The following is a 14,475-nucleotide window of genomic DNA, read 5'->3' on the forward strand; positions in this document are numbered from 1 at the left end:
TTTGGTAATGGTGGCTCTGTGATCTTTATTCTCACCTTCACAAGTTGTGTTGCTCAGTGTGGCCATCCTACTGACAGCTAGAGCAACTGTGCTGTAGGCACAATTCATTCAAGTAGGCAAAAATCTCTTTAATGATAAACCATTAGGGGGCAATGTCTAAATGACTTGTGACATTAGGCGATGTCTAAAGACTTGTGTTGTCCATAAAACTCAATTTTGTATGCTTTTATTTTATTTATATATACGATGTAGATGTAGTTGTCTCACTGCTGGTGAAACCACAGGCCATTTCCAGCTACTGACTATTTCATTTCAGTACTTCACAACCCCAAGATACTAAGCAAATACTGGGGAGTACAGGATTCAATGGAAGTTTCTTGATCATGATTATTGTGATTTGATAAGCATGCCCATGTTGTAGCAGTACACGTTGTCTTATAGATAAAAAAATGCCTTGGCTTTGTTTCATCACCTCACCTTTGTTGTTGTGGTGATGAGCACTGTACCATGCCTAATAGAAAGGAAAATTGTAAAATGTTTCATTTATTTATTTTCTTAAAGGCAGAAGATAAAAACTAATCCACTTTATTATTTGGATTTGACCAGTTCTGGTTAAAAACATTAAAAAGACATTAAAAGTAAATGTCTGAAGAATATTTTTCAAACAAAAATTATTTGAAAATACCTCTATTTGGTTGACAATAGTCTGAGTGTATGTTACAGATTGCTCATAAGTACAGTATGTACTGTATAGTATACTGTATATACTGTACTGTATATCCCTAGTAATAAATGACCCAACCAGCCAGCTGCTTCCTGCTCAGAGGATGAGCCAGATCATTTTACACCTTTCAGTTTAAATTAAAAAAATGTACCCTTTTCACATTTGACATTAAATTGTGTGGTTAATTATCTAGGGTATGGAAAAGGAGGAGATATACTCATCCTCTCTACCGTGTAAAAAAAAATATTTTTTTCATTTAAGAAAAAATGGTCCCTTTGAAGGTAATTAGGGCCTTGCTATTCATTTTGGATTTTAACTTGCAAATTAGCTGCATGGCTTCCTGTAAGATTGTCTCCTCAGCCCATTTAACAATGGTGTGGTAAAAACTGTCATTCTGAGCCTGATCTGTCAACCCCCCCAGACACTGTTTGATCTCATAGATGCTTAATGACTCCATGAAATTTAAGTATACTGTATATGGAAATGTGTAGGGCATTTCATGTTGGGATTATTTTTCCTTTTTGCAAAAGTGGAAAAAAAAAGAAATAAGTGCATACAATGAAATGGGGAACAACTTTGGTTTACATTTAGCAGATATATTGTAGAGAAGCAAACGTATGAAACACAAGTTCATCAATATACAGTATGTAACAAGTCATTCAGTATAGCAGTTTCTAACTGTAATAGTCTGGCACTTCCTTGTTTCACGTGATTAAATCACTTTCACACATTACCCAAGCTAAAAAGGTGATTGCTGAGGGAAGGTTTGTATTGAATATCCTGTTCTAAAAACACACTTATGAATTTAAAACAAGCTGGGAATTTTCCTCATGGGAAATGGTGAGCAAACCTGAAGACTGCTTTTGGAATCTCAGTGTGTATTATCAAGTTCAAGTCCATGTTTATTTGTCATTCCAGCCATATACAATTATGCAGTGGAACTAGATATCGTTCCTCCTGGTATTATGAGAATAGAAGAGACAACTTCAAATTTTGCAACATTTTACCTTCATTGTGTTTAGAAAAGATGACCTATGAGACCCTACAGCTGAACTTGATGCATTCAGAAGCTTGTGATTAACTTAACTGCACTGATTGATTTTATCCATGCCAGTGGAAACCTGAATGAAAGAGGATATCCCATAGAAGGGTTGTAATGACTTTAGTCTGCCGGTGAAAACCATGGAGTTTGCAAGCATGCCACTGAATATGAAGTCCCTTGATGTCTAAAAGTGATTTGGGGATGTACAGCGTCAATAACCCTCGTGCACCAGTGCATTTCAGATGGAAAATGCATGGATTCAGGGAAAGTCCAGGATGATTTACCATCTGTCTTTTTTCTACTCTCATGCTAAAAAACCAATATCCAGTCTATACGCATGATAGCTGCCTGCGGTTCTGGGTCATTCTAAGCCTGTCTTGCGACCACAGCGATTCTAAATTACAGTACTATGTGGTCCTAGCAGATTACTCCTAGTATGTGATTGTGAAATTTTACATGCAAACCTTTATTCGCTGGCAGAGTATTAGTGCTCACTTTAATTAATGTTATCACTGAAGCTTTTCTTCTCTTCCCGGGAAGGCGAGTTCAGTATTACGTGACATTTCAATCATTTAAAAGTATTACCAGCCGACAACCTTATAATTCTCTTTTGCATCATGTTGGATCCATCATGTTGAGCCATTTACTAAAAGCAAATGTAAAAAACAGTATAGTTATATGCACTGAGAAATGGAAAGATGGATGGGGTACGATAATAAAAGCCACTAATCAATAAATGGGTGGCAGAATTGTTTTCTCACACACATGAGCTGTGCATCATTTGAAACTTGAAATATACTGGAATGGCTCGTACTGAAGGTTCTTAAAATATGACGCACAGCTTCCAGACAAGGAGATGATTATGACATACCCTGCTAGATGTTATAAATTTTTTATATTACTTTGAAGGATTTAAAAGCAGCACTCCGTCATGGGCATCACATGTCCACCCCACATTCTATTTGTGCTGCTGAATGCCAGGGAAAGTGAGGGCAGCAGCAACAGCACTACAGAAGCACAGCCAACTTTGTTCAGGGGCACAGTGTGAGAGAGCTGGGGCTCTGATAGAGAAATCAATTTCATGGTTCTATCAGAATTAGTGCTATGCAAGGGTGGGCCAATTGAGATAAAAATCACCTTGAGTGAAACAATCAGGTGCCCTACTGAACTGAGTCTTCCTGCTGTCTGTGCGAGTGAGAGATTAAATTTTATGTGACGCAATTTTGCTTCTTTGCAGGCGTCTCAGCTGTTAAATTCTTCCTAAAGCCTTGAACTAACTTTCAGATAGTTTACGTGTTCTGCCAACTTTATCAATAAACCAAGAAATCAACCCCCTCCCATCCCTCTCCCACTGCTGTACTGTATATATATAGTTAGAATATGATTTCCTCTCACTAATCTACAAAGAAAGCCAGTTTTGAAAGCTGTCTGAATCTAAAGCCACTCAGAAGAATGACTAAAGGCGATAAAAAAACACAAAAAGAGGGTGCAGCGCATATAAATAACTTATAATACTTCCATTCCTCTTCATGACATGAAACCAAGATATGAAAGGCAAAAACCTTTGTAATGAGGCAAAGGCAATGCTCCATTTGGTCTCTAGTCTTTTTTATGAAGTGGTATGAATACCAATCAAGTGTTAATTAATAAGCTAAATGAAATATGAAGTGTGAAAGGAATGGGCTAGCCCTCATCAACCTCTACCACAGAAGCATTAAAATACAAATAGGTTCCAACATCTACATACTATTAAAGGCCTAAATCTGTCCAACACCTTTTCCCCCTCACTAGGTTGTGGTAATACATCCAAAGCACAATTATCCTAGATTTAAATGATCTTTCATTTCATTGAACTGCTGTGAACCTATAGGTGTGAATTATTTCCTTAATAACCTAACAAGACTTACTGCATTTTCAGCAACGCTTTACTTATTTCCTTTTTCAGGAAACCAATAAAAGGAAAACAGTTTAAACTACATATCTTTCATGAAGTCTTGCTTTTGTCTACAGTATTCTTCAGTAGCCCTTCTGCTTTCAAGATTCAAAAAAAGCCATTTCTTTTAAATTGCGACAAAAGAGAAGGAAATTATTGCTCAATAAATTTAATATGCTCTCCACTGGATAAATTGAAATGCAGCACTATTCTGATTTATAGCTCCTCAAAGGTATCCAACAAGACCTTCCTTTTGTTTTTAATGCAGTTTCAAAGATGATGACTTTGCAGTACTCCTGGTAAACTTAGGTCCATATACAGTATACTGTAGTATGTATAGTAGTCATCAAATCAAAGTTAATTTATCAAATGCACAACAATACAGCGTGTAGTAGTAGTTGCTGGCAATGAAATGTCTTTTCCGCAAAAATCACAAAAATAATAAAAACACAAAAATCACAAAATTTAGGTTACAATCACTCCAACGATTTAAGCACAGGGTTCAAAGCCAGACTACCATCTGGGTGGGATGTTAGTGCATAGCAGGGCAGACATTCACGGAAGTCAGTAACACCAATTAATTGCAAAGCATGTCTTTGGACTCTGGGAGGAATTTAGAGCACACAGAGAGAACTCTCACAGACATGAAGAGAACATGCAAACTCCTGAAGGCACCCAGGGCTGTAATTAAACCCAAGACCCAAGAGCTGTAAGGTTGCAGCGCTAACTTCCGTGATACAATAAGTAATCGTTCCCTTCCAATTAAAATCTGTGATTAGGTGATGTGTGAGCTACGGTACCGCTCGTGTGGCACATAATTCCCTCATGATTTCATCACCTCTCAACAAGGGCTCCTGCTGGACAGGCACAGTGCCATCATTGTGGTCAATTCGAAGACTGATCCTATAATTAAGTGTTAAAGGTAACAATTTTCCTATGAGTGGACGTGATGGTTCTAAATACTTTTATTCTTTCTCTGCCCTCTGTGTGGCTATTTACCACAAGCACCTTGATAGCATACACTGGTGAAGACAGCAAATGGAATAAGAGACTATGGCTCAGACAGACATTTTCTCACTGCTCTGGTACAGCTTTCATTTTCCACACCACCACGTCTTCCTCTTCCCCAGGGGCATCTCGCAGATTTGTCATTTGGATTTGATTTTTTTTTCAATCTGCAAATGAGAGGGATATCCATCTTTGAATCACCATGCACTCTTTTCTTAATTTGTATTGAATTCTGCTAAGAAACATAAAACTGACTGAATATGTTCTATAGACGTGTCTGAAAGTCTCTATGTCTGAATCAAATACCTTTTTTGCTATTTACTTAAATAATAAATGAGTGCTATAGTTTATTGAGGTTGGGTGCCTTCTGTGTGGAGTTTGCTTATTCTCCTCATTGTCCATGTTTTTTTTTCTGGATTTTCCAGCTGCTTCCCATTTTCCACAGACATGCTGGCTAGGTTAATTATTTCTCTGAACCGCCCATGTGTATGTGCCCTTCAGTGGGCTGGCATCCTTATTCGGGATACTGTCCCACCGTGCGTCCTGAAAAGAGCAGCTTTCTGACAATAGACATATGAATGTTTTATTTTTCTGCCATTCAGAGTGCTACTGTTGGTGTTAATTAGAGATCAGAATGCTTCAGTGTGTCAATGTACTGTAGCAATTTATTTAAACATAGTTAGACTATACATATTTGTTTGCAAAAGTCCAACTTTATGTGGTTTTTACAAAAATGCTACATGTGCTCTGCCATAATAGATGTTATTGCATTGTGCTTACTGTGACTGGTGTATGAAGCAAAGAATAGCTTTCTGTGAAAAGGTCTTTATCATCTGTAAAGCTGTCAATTACAATTCCTAATGAAATCATGACTTTCCAAAGTGAAGTTGACAGGAATGTTTGAAAATGTGTTTAGTGTTGCTATGGCATCGTTATTGGAGGAAAGCTGCATGAATAGTTTATCTGTAAACTGTATAAACAAGCTCAGAAATTCTATGCTTATTTCCCATCAGACAAATCATATGATACAGCATATTTGTTCAATAAATTGGTCTTATCCTGTGAAAATTGGGCAATAACACAATCCACAACTCTAACCAAACAAAACAAAGCTTATAGCAAATCAATAAACGTCTGGTGGGTAAGAGAGTTAGTTTCATAATGCCATCATATAACTGTCTATAGGAAATTTGGTTTCCTTTTATATGCAAAATAGATTTCTGATTTCTGATGGTGATGGTAATAGTAAAGTCACATAAATCAACCACTGTTAAGTGCAATAGACCATGAAGTGCTATTTTTAAAACAAGGTGGAATGAGACTGAATCCCGATGAGGTGAGGTGCATTGGTCGTCACTGACATGCACAACAGTCTGCTGCAAACTGTCAGGTTGTGTAATTGAGAAACTGGCCATCTGACATGTCTGCTGTACTTGAATTAGCATCTTTGAAGAAGACTCATGACAGCTATAATATTGTGTGATGACATCAGAGAGAACAGTTGAGAAAAACTCAATCAAGTCTCTGGCACTGCATGATTGCACTTGGACTGCATAAACTCCACTTGCTCCATGCAAGACATCGATTTAATTATACACAGAAGGATTAAACTTTGCCTTTATAGTATGCCAAAGGTTATGGGAGGCCAGATATTGTGTTGGGATTGATGAAAATATTTATGCTATCGTGTCTCAGTGTTGTGGCATTTGCTTGCCTGTGAATAATTTTCCAAAGCGATCATGCATGGGCAATTTGCATGATAGCTCAGACAAGTCAAATTCGTCACAAACATACTTTAACAGTATGGCTGTACAGCATAAGTCTTTAATGTTTGGTTATTTCTCGCAACCTAATTGCGACAAAAGCAGCAAATCTGTTCACTGCTCCTCTTAGCAATTTGTGATCTTGTGATTTTGTGTCTGAGAATTGTTAATTAAAAAAGCAATTAAACCGCGATTTCTCGTACCACTGACCATTAACATCAAAATAACCACCAGGGTTTTAACACCTCCAGTGCAATCTGGTTTGCAGTTATCTACAAATATTGCACGTTTTGGAATAGAAACAAAAACAGATCAAGAAAACTAATGAAAATATTTAAGATAAAAAACAGATCTTGAAATGGATGGGATATGTGACAAGTAGGAAGTGCGAGTGGCATTTATTATGAGGTTTCAAATCATTAGCACACAATTAAGATAACTTTATTGGCCATATACAATTTCTCACATTAGGAATTTGTCTTTTCGCATACCCCAGCTTGCTCTCCATGAGACACACAGGCACACAGATGGGGAGAGAGAAGCTTGGGGTCAGAGATTTATACAGTGCCCCTGGAGCAGTTGGGGTTAAGGGCCTTGCTCAGGGGCCCAATGGAGTAGGATTCCTCTGCCGGCTGGGGGATTTGAACCAGCAACCTTCCAGCCACAGGCACAGATCCTTAGCCCCAATTAAATGGAGCATCAGGGACTGTTGTATGATCTCATTGAATAACAACAGAATTGTAAGCTTGTGTTTCTTTTGCTATAACACAGTTTGTCAGTAAGAAAATGTTCCCCCTCTAAAACAGAGTTAAATAGTTTTCCTCATGCTCCACGGCAGTAAACAATTTCATGGCATGAAGTTGATGTTTTGAAACTCCGCAGTACAGCATCTGTGAATGGAATATAAAGACAGCCTGAAAAGAAATGCATATTAAGTAAAAGTCTAGGTCAATTCATGAAACCTTTTCTGTTTGATTTTGTTTGGTTTAAGATCAGTGTTGCTCAATGTGGAGGTAGAGTTTGATTGATTGATGGCTTGAGTGGGCAGTGAGGATGTGTTATTTAGTCTTCCAGTTTTTGCAGTGATCATTTTTTCAATAATGTTCCTCTTTCAGTTAAAATGAGTTTGAAGACACTCTATCAAGAATCCATTTAATTCCCCCATGAATTTCAATGCTATTAAATTATGCCTTTTGAAATGGAATATGACGGTGTCTGAGAAAAGATAGGCTACACCAAAACACTTGAGCTTCATTGTCTGGGGAAAACCCTATATATGTGTTTATCTGAACGAAAACTAATTGCCAACAATGCCTCAATAAATGCCCATGGCAGGCTAGTAGCATCATGCCATCTGAGTGTTTTTGACTGAATTGTTTCAAATATCACAACAGTACCATTTAGAGCAGATGGAAGAAGTCATCTTCTTGCCATTCTTTGAAATACTTCTGCAGTCTGAAGCTCATTAATGTAATTAGGCCTACAGATGTCAATAGGCTTCAGGGAAGAAGAACTAGAACAATATATTGTTATTGTTTTCATTGAGAGAATTTTGTGTTCCATTGGATATCATTTCCATTTAAAATGTGTGTTTGTAAAGTTTTTGTTGCCTGAAGAACATTTCAGGTGATTTCCCTTTTCTCAGTATTTTTTGTTATCTAACTTCCACTTGTGAAAAAGTATTGATCTCTAGTCTTCCTAGTAATAATACTTAGATTTCATTCATATTTGTTACAACGTGTTTTTTTTGGTCATTTCAACACTTTAGTTTTAGCAGGTTTTAAATAATCTGTAACCTAAATTGTTTGAAGTTCACTATAAAATTTAAAAATCTCTTGAGCTTCCCTTTCCACCAAAAACCTGTTACTGTATTTACAAATTTAGGATGATATAGGACGTGCTTCTCCAACCACCCACTTGGTTATATTTGTAAGTTTAGTCTGCAGAATGTTATCTGTTGCAAAGGAAAATTCAAGCAATATCATACAGTATGTGCAAGTACTGTGTATGTGAGGTAGATTAGTGCCTTAAAATGTAATAATACGAAACTTAAAAAAGTAAGTCATTGAACAAATAATAGGCTTATACAAAATGAATAATGTGTCCAATCCCTGGGATGTATTAGGAAGCAAAATTGACTTGCTCCACAGTATATCCGCGGCAATGCACCAAAGATACATTCAGAATATGATAAATAACTCCTTTCTTTAATCAGCACTTCCAATACGATTAAGCATTTATCTCAAAGCAGTGACAAGAGCTTTATGTGATTCATGACTTAAATGCCAATAAAACATTTTTCAAGAGAATTGAGAATAAACTGGAATACAGAAAAGAATTTCATCATGAAGGGTTTGTAGTAAGCAACAGATGCATATTAAAAAAATTAGAAATCTCAGCCAACAAAATCTTTTTTTTTGTCATTTGCCATATAAAACCTTTCAAGAGTCATGTTGTGGTTTGTAAGTTTAATCCAATTTAGATAGCTCTGCTGCTTTCTGTATTTTTAACTGTGATTTAGAAGTTTATTTGATTTTATACACACAGATACATCCCTTATGATACCCACCAGATTAGAAGCAGTTTCCTCTGACACAAAACTCTTCTTAGAATGTGTGAAACTCACACCTTTCCTGAAACACAAGATACCCAGACACAGAAATTTAACCATACTTATATATGGTCATAAGCATCTTTTATTCAATGAAGTTCTGTAAACATGCAATTTTTTCTACTTTTTCAATCTGCCACACTCTTTTCTGTCTTCTGAGCATTTTAGCAATTTGATTTCTCCTTTCCACAACATGGAAAAAATAATTTCTTCAGTCATGGCTCTGACTATCTGCTGGATTCAGCTCCTTTCACCTCTTTGTATGAGGCTCCCTAAACATCGGCATGTACTGTATAAAGTATGAGGCTGTAGCCAGGATTGGCCAGCACTTCAGAAGGATTTCATGCACAAAATACCATCGCCCTTTTCCTGAGATCAATGAGATGCTTTGATCACCAAACAGCCCCTTTTATCAGAGAGACGGAATTCTCCAGGGGGATCTGCAGGCTCCTACAGAAACCATCTTCAGACTCTTGAATCCTTCTTGGGCTTTACTGACAAGGAGACTTGGAAATACTAAGCTGTAGAGCAGGTACTTATATCAAAGGTTTAATTAGCTGTTTTCTTGAACCCAACCCTTTTTCACAATGTTTAAATTGGTTTTGAAATGAAATAAAAATCCAGAAAAGAACAGAAGCAAATGAACTTATTTACTTACTTAACTGGAGAAGCACATCAGGGAAGACACAGCGAGGAATGGACTGGATGACGGACAGGGGGGCGGTGAAGACAGTGATCCGCATGGGGGGAGCGCAGGCGAACGAGTCCAAAAGGAAGTCCATCAGAGACGAACACAGGGAATATGGAACTAGGAATAAGAAAGGTTAAAACCATAACGGGACAAGGCAATCCGAGCCCTGGACTCAGTAGGTCAGGATGTCTGGGGAAAAGGCCTTGACCTTGGACTGCTCCTGAGCCCGGAGGATAGGCGGGCCTTCAGACGTCCGTTGTCCATAGCTGAGCCCAGAACTACAGAGACACCGGGCTTCAATAGGGAAACAGGGATAGGAAACAGCTGAGACAAATAAGGCTGGGGAACACAACGAAAAAGGTATGACGATTGTGTCAGTATGGTGTTATTACAAATGATTATTATATAAATTAGGCACAGATGTTAAATTAATAGATATTTAGCTTTAAATAAGGTGAATAACGATAAAGCTGATCCCTCCACAATCCTCTTGAGTTCTTCGTAGTAAAAACAGATGATCAAACTTTCAATAAAAGTCTCATTTATTGTAAAAGACTACTTTTATACCGAAATATAGAATTGTATGAGCACCTCAAAAACAACTCGGTTACTGCCAATTTACTGTATAAACGTTATATAGTGATGTGGCCCATTGTTATGTAAGTATTATACAATTAAACAATAATTTTCTCAAATTTATTTCCAGATCTAGTATCTTGCATCAAGGTGCAGCATCTGCAACTCTAGTAAAAGCTATATTTATTTTAAATGTTTATAGAATGAAACTAATTTTTTGCATTCAAACTTTATATTTATTTCTTTAGGTTTTATAATGCATTATTTTTTGTGAAGACTCTTCTGTAGTACTTCATGGTCTATTTTTTTCAACAAATAAAATGTTTCTTAAAGAAAAACAAAACAAAACCTTGAATTCCCTTTAGAAAAAAAATTGAAGAGAGAAAATTATAATTCACAAATGATTTTAAGAGCATCATTGACCACAATCAAAGAGGACACACCAGACCACGTTAAAGACTCTAATCTCACCCTCTGCTGTCAAGCAGAAAAACACTGCCTTTAAAAAGCAAAGGGGCATATGTTTCATAGTAGTGATATGTCAAGTACAGTATCATCAAAAAGTCAATGCAATTTCTAAAGATCCTTTCTTTAGAAGACCTGAATAAAACCCCTGTTGTTCTCCTTCTGCAATTTGTACCTGTCACTTCACAATCCCAGGCTGTAAGTTATAGATTGGGCATCGGTCATATTTAAAAGTTAATGTCCTCATTATGTCAGAGATTGCCTACTAAAAATATCATTTAACTGTGATGGGCTTCTTTTGGATTTGAACAGACATCGTGCGTTTCAAGGACTGCTTGCGATGTAATAGAAGAGGTTGGTAAAAGAGGTTGAAAAATTGCATTTCTTCATTTGATTCAGGAGCTGTTAAGGAGCTTTTAACTTTGATGCCTGGGCACAATTCATTTCGAAAGGAAATTCACACAATGTGATTGCATAAATGAAAATGCTAGCTGGTCTGGTTGGCATATTGGATAAATGAGCTGTCCTAATGAGCCAGCCTTTTCTCCCTTGGAGTAAAGCCGATATTTAGTTGAGATCAAAGAGAGAAGTGCTGATCGAAGTCAGTAGTGTCAGGAGCACTCACCTGTGGAATGAGTTTGGGCAGTGTCAGCAGCTTTAAAAGAATATAATATTAATTTGTTTCAGCACAATTAAAATTAATAATTCATCAGCTGGGAGCTGGGAACCTTGTACCGTATCCAATAATAATTTTTGGATTTTTTTCAGTGATTTTATAAAAGAAGCTCTTTCTTGGCCTGTATCTCTTTTTATTGTATACTGTAGATTGCATTTCACAACAGTCAACTGTTCTGTATTCAAGGTGCAGGATGCTACTTAACCACTTGTACTGCTGATCAAGGACATGGATTTGGTGTTGAAATCCATGCCAGCAGCATGTTTGAAAAAGGCACATTGAATCTTACCTCTGTTTTCGACCCATTTGTCCAACATTTTTAGGTTGCTTCTAAAAATGGTCAAATAACATGTTTGACAAGTTTGGATAGCAAGGAATTTCTACAGTAACTTGTGTTTTGTCCAATAGTAATGCACTGTAGAAAACACCATTCTACATAAGATAACGTACATACTGTATAAGTGGAGGCCATTTGGCCCGTCTTGTTTGTTTGGTTACTGATTACTAGTCCATAATTGATTTTAGGATCTCATCTTGCCGTGTCCTTAAAGAAATCACTGGCTTTGACAACTTACCTTGGAAGTTTGTCTGAGACTCCCAAAACCCTTTGTGTAAAAATATCTTCTGTACCGATTAATAAAAATCCTGGGAGTATAAGATCAAAAGAGTAATATTTTGTATGAGAGACCTGAGAGCACTGCACTCTGACGCTTATAGCCGTGGCTGTTTTTCACCAGGAAGTGAAGCTCAACCTTCATCTCTTACTCCTCACTGCATGGAGGACTGCCTGATCCCCTGAAGGGTAGAGATGGGTCAGATAAACTCTGGATATGCCCAGTTGGCTGGAAGCTGGAGGAAATTAGATTTGGAAAAATACACTGTATAATCCACCTACTATAAAACCAACATCATTTAAATTTTGTCTTGTTATAGTTTCTTAACTTGATTCTCAGTTAAGAAAACAAAACTTCCCACTTTTTTTTGCAGTTTTCCTAATTAAGAATATCCATATTTATTTGTACAGTTTTTTTTTTCAGAGGTTGACTACATCTTTGACACCTTTCCTCATTAGTAAAGCTCTTGCCAAATTTGTGAGATGAGGTTCTAAACCTAGAACCATAGTTTATTTTAATTAGGTGTAGTGGAGCATTGAATTCCAAATGGACTGAGGCTGTGGGAGCTGTTGGCACATCCTGGTTTATACATCAGGTTGCCATGTTCCATCCTCAAGCCTCGAGGTTTTAGAGAGATCTCCAGATTATGACACACATTTATGTCTAAAGAAGAGAGTATTTTTAGTTTTATGACTTTGGAAATTTTTGCACTATTCATGCAAGCACCACTTTCAAGGCTGATAAGATGTTTTGAAATGGGAAATATTACATTCCACTTTTTATTGGTAATAAGTAACAACATTGTGGTACCATTGTTCTCTCGATGACAAACATGAAGATCCTGAAATAGCAATAGCAGGATTTCAATAAAACAAGGAGTACAGTATATAGTTTCATAAACCAGGCTCCAGTTAAATGTGAGGAAGTAATAAATCTGAAATAGCATACAGCAGAGCATCTGTCCTTTTCTACAGACAAGAAGCTTTGAAGCACTTCAAGCTAGTGGAATGGATGGTGATAAATATTCAATTTTGTGATAAATTTCCAATTCTTTTCATATCTTGCAGATTCCTACAAAAGAAAGCACAGGCTTCTAATAAGAAGAAAAATAGACCATTCCTGTGATACTGAATGTGACATTCTTTTAGGGACATTTTTTCTATTTTATTAAATATGTTGTACCCTTTTATATAAGTGTAGGATAAATGTCGTAAATCAAGGTTACAAATCTAGGGAAAAAAATGAGCCAATTTAATATTCTGGCAGGCTGGATATATGGCAGGGGAAGACCTTTTTCTCCTGCAGTGTAAATGACATATTGTATTATGGGCTTCTGCTAAGGCTCTTCGCCCACTAAACTCACAACATTGTGCACCCCTCACTGGCTCAAAAGCTGTTAAAACCTTCGGAAATAAAAGAAAAAGTCTGTGTTTTGACTTTGTGGTTTGAGTTTCCTCCGCAAGGATCATTGCTAAGCAGTCTTATTTAAGATGTTATGGAACAGACCCTAATATCTGCAACAAGTTAGTTAAGCTAGATCCAACCTTCTTTAAGATCCAGCGCCATAGAATTGTAAAATTTGGTGCAGTGTGAAACAATTATCTTAGCTGATCTATTTTTTATATTGGAGTAAATATTAAATATTGGAATATAGTGACCAAAGATATGTGTAGCATGCTTTCAGTAGTTTTTACGGGATGGGTAAAGAGCACATACTGTACCTGACAAAAACAGCATATGCCATGTACAGTAAATTGTCCATGAAAAGTTCTTATTCTGTGTTAAATTTAAATTCATCTTCCATATCTCACTTGTGGTAACTATAACTTATAATTGTTTTTTCAGGATACGACTCCTGCTAGAATGGGATTTTGGCGACTATTTGTCTGTGAAATTAGCATACGGGTTCACAAGTAAAATAGAAATGATATTAGTAATAGGTTTATTCCATGCTGAAAAAAAGAAGAAAGAGAACACAACGTTTCGGCCGTGGAGCCTTCTTCAGGTGTGACACCTGAAGAAGGCTCCACGGCCGAAACGTTGTGTTCTCTTTCTTCTTTTTTTCAGCATGGAATAAACCTATTACTTGTTCCTTTGCAGCCTACGCATGCTGACGCAGCTACCCACCAGAAATGATATTAGTACAGTATATCTAAAATACTAATCTAATTTAAACTAAATCTAAACTATTAGAAAATAATTAGCAACCAATTTATGATAGATCCAGTAGCCCATTCCCCTGAATTTGCTGTGGTAAGGCATTGCTAGCCATTACTTGCTTGAATTTGAACAAAACAAGGAACATGCAGAAGCAGAATCAACTGCAACCTGAAAGAGCCTGGCTTTGTGCAAAGTGTTGCATCTGTGTCTCT

At 36.9% G+C, this 14,475-nt stretch overlaps 1 protein-coding gene across 1 annotated transcript in view; it reads left to right on the forward strand.

Annotated features, from left to right (window-relative positions):
* Positions 1-14,475, forward strand: part of lsamp (limbic system associated membrane protein) — a 628,552-nt gene that overhangs the window by 105,073 nt on the left and 509,004 nt on the right. The gene's annotated exons all lie outside the window — the stretch shown is intronic.

Source organism: Lepisosteus oculatus, chromosome 5, assembly GCF_040954835.1.
Source record: "Lepisosteus oculatus isolate fLepOcu1 chromosome 5, fLepOcu1.hap2, whole genome shotgun sequence".
Lineage (NCBI taxonomy): Eukaryota > Metazoa > Chordata > Actinopteri > Semionotiformes > Lepisosteidae > Lepisosteus > Lepisosteus oculatus.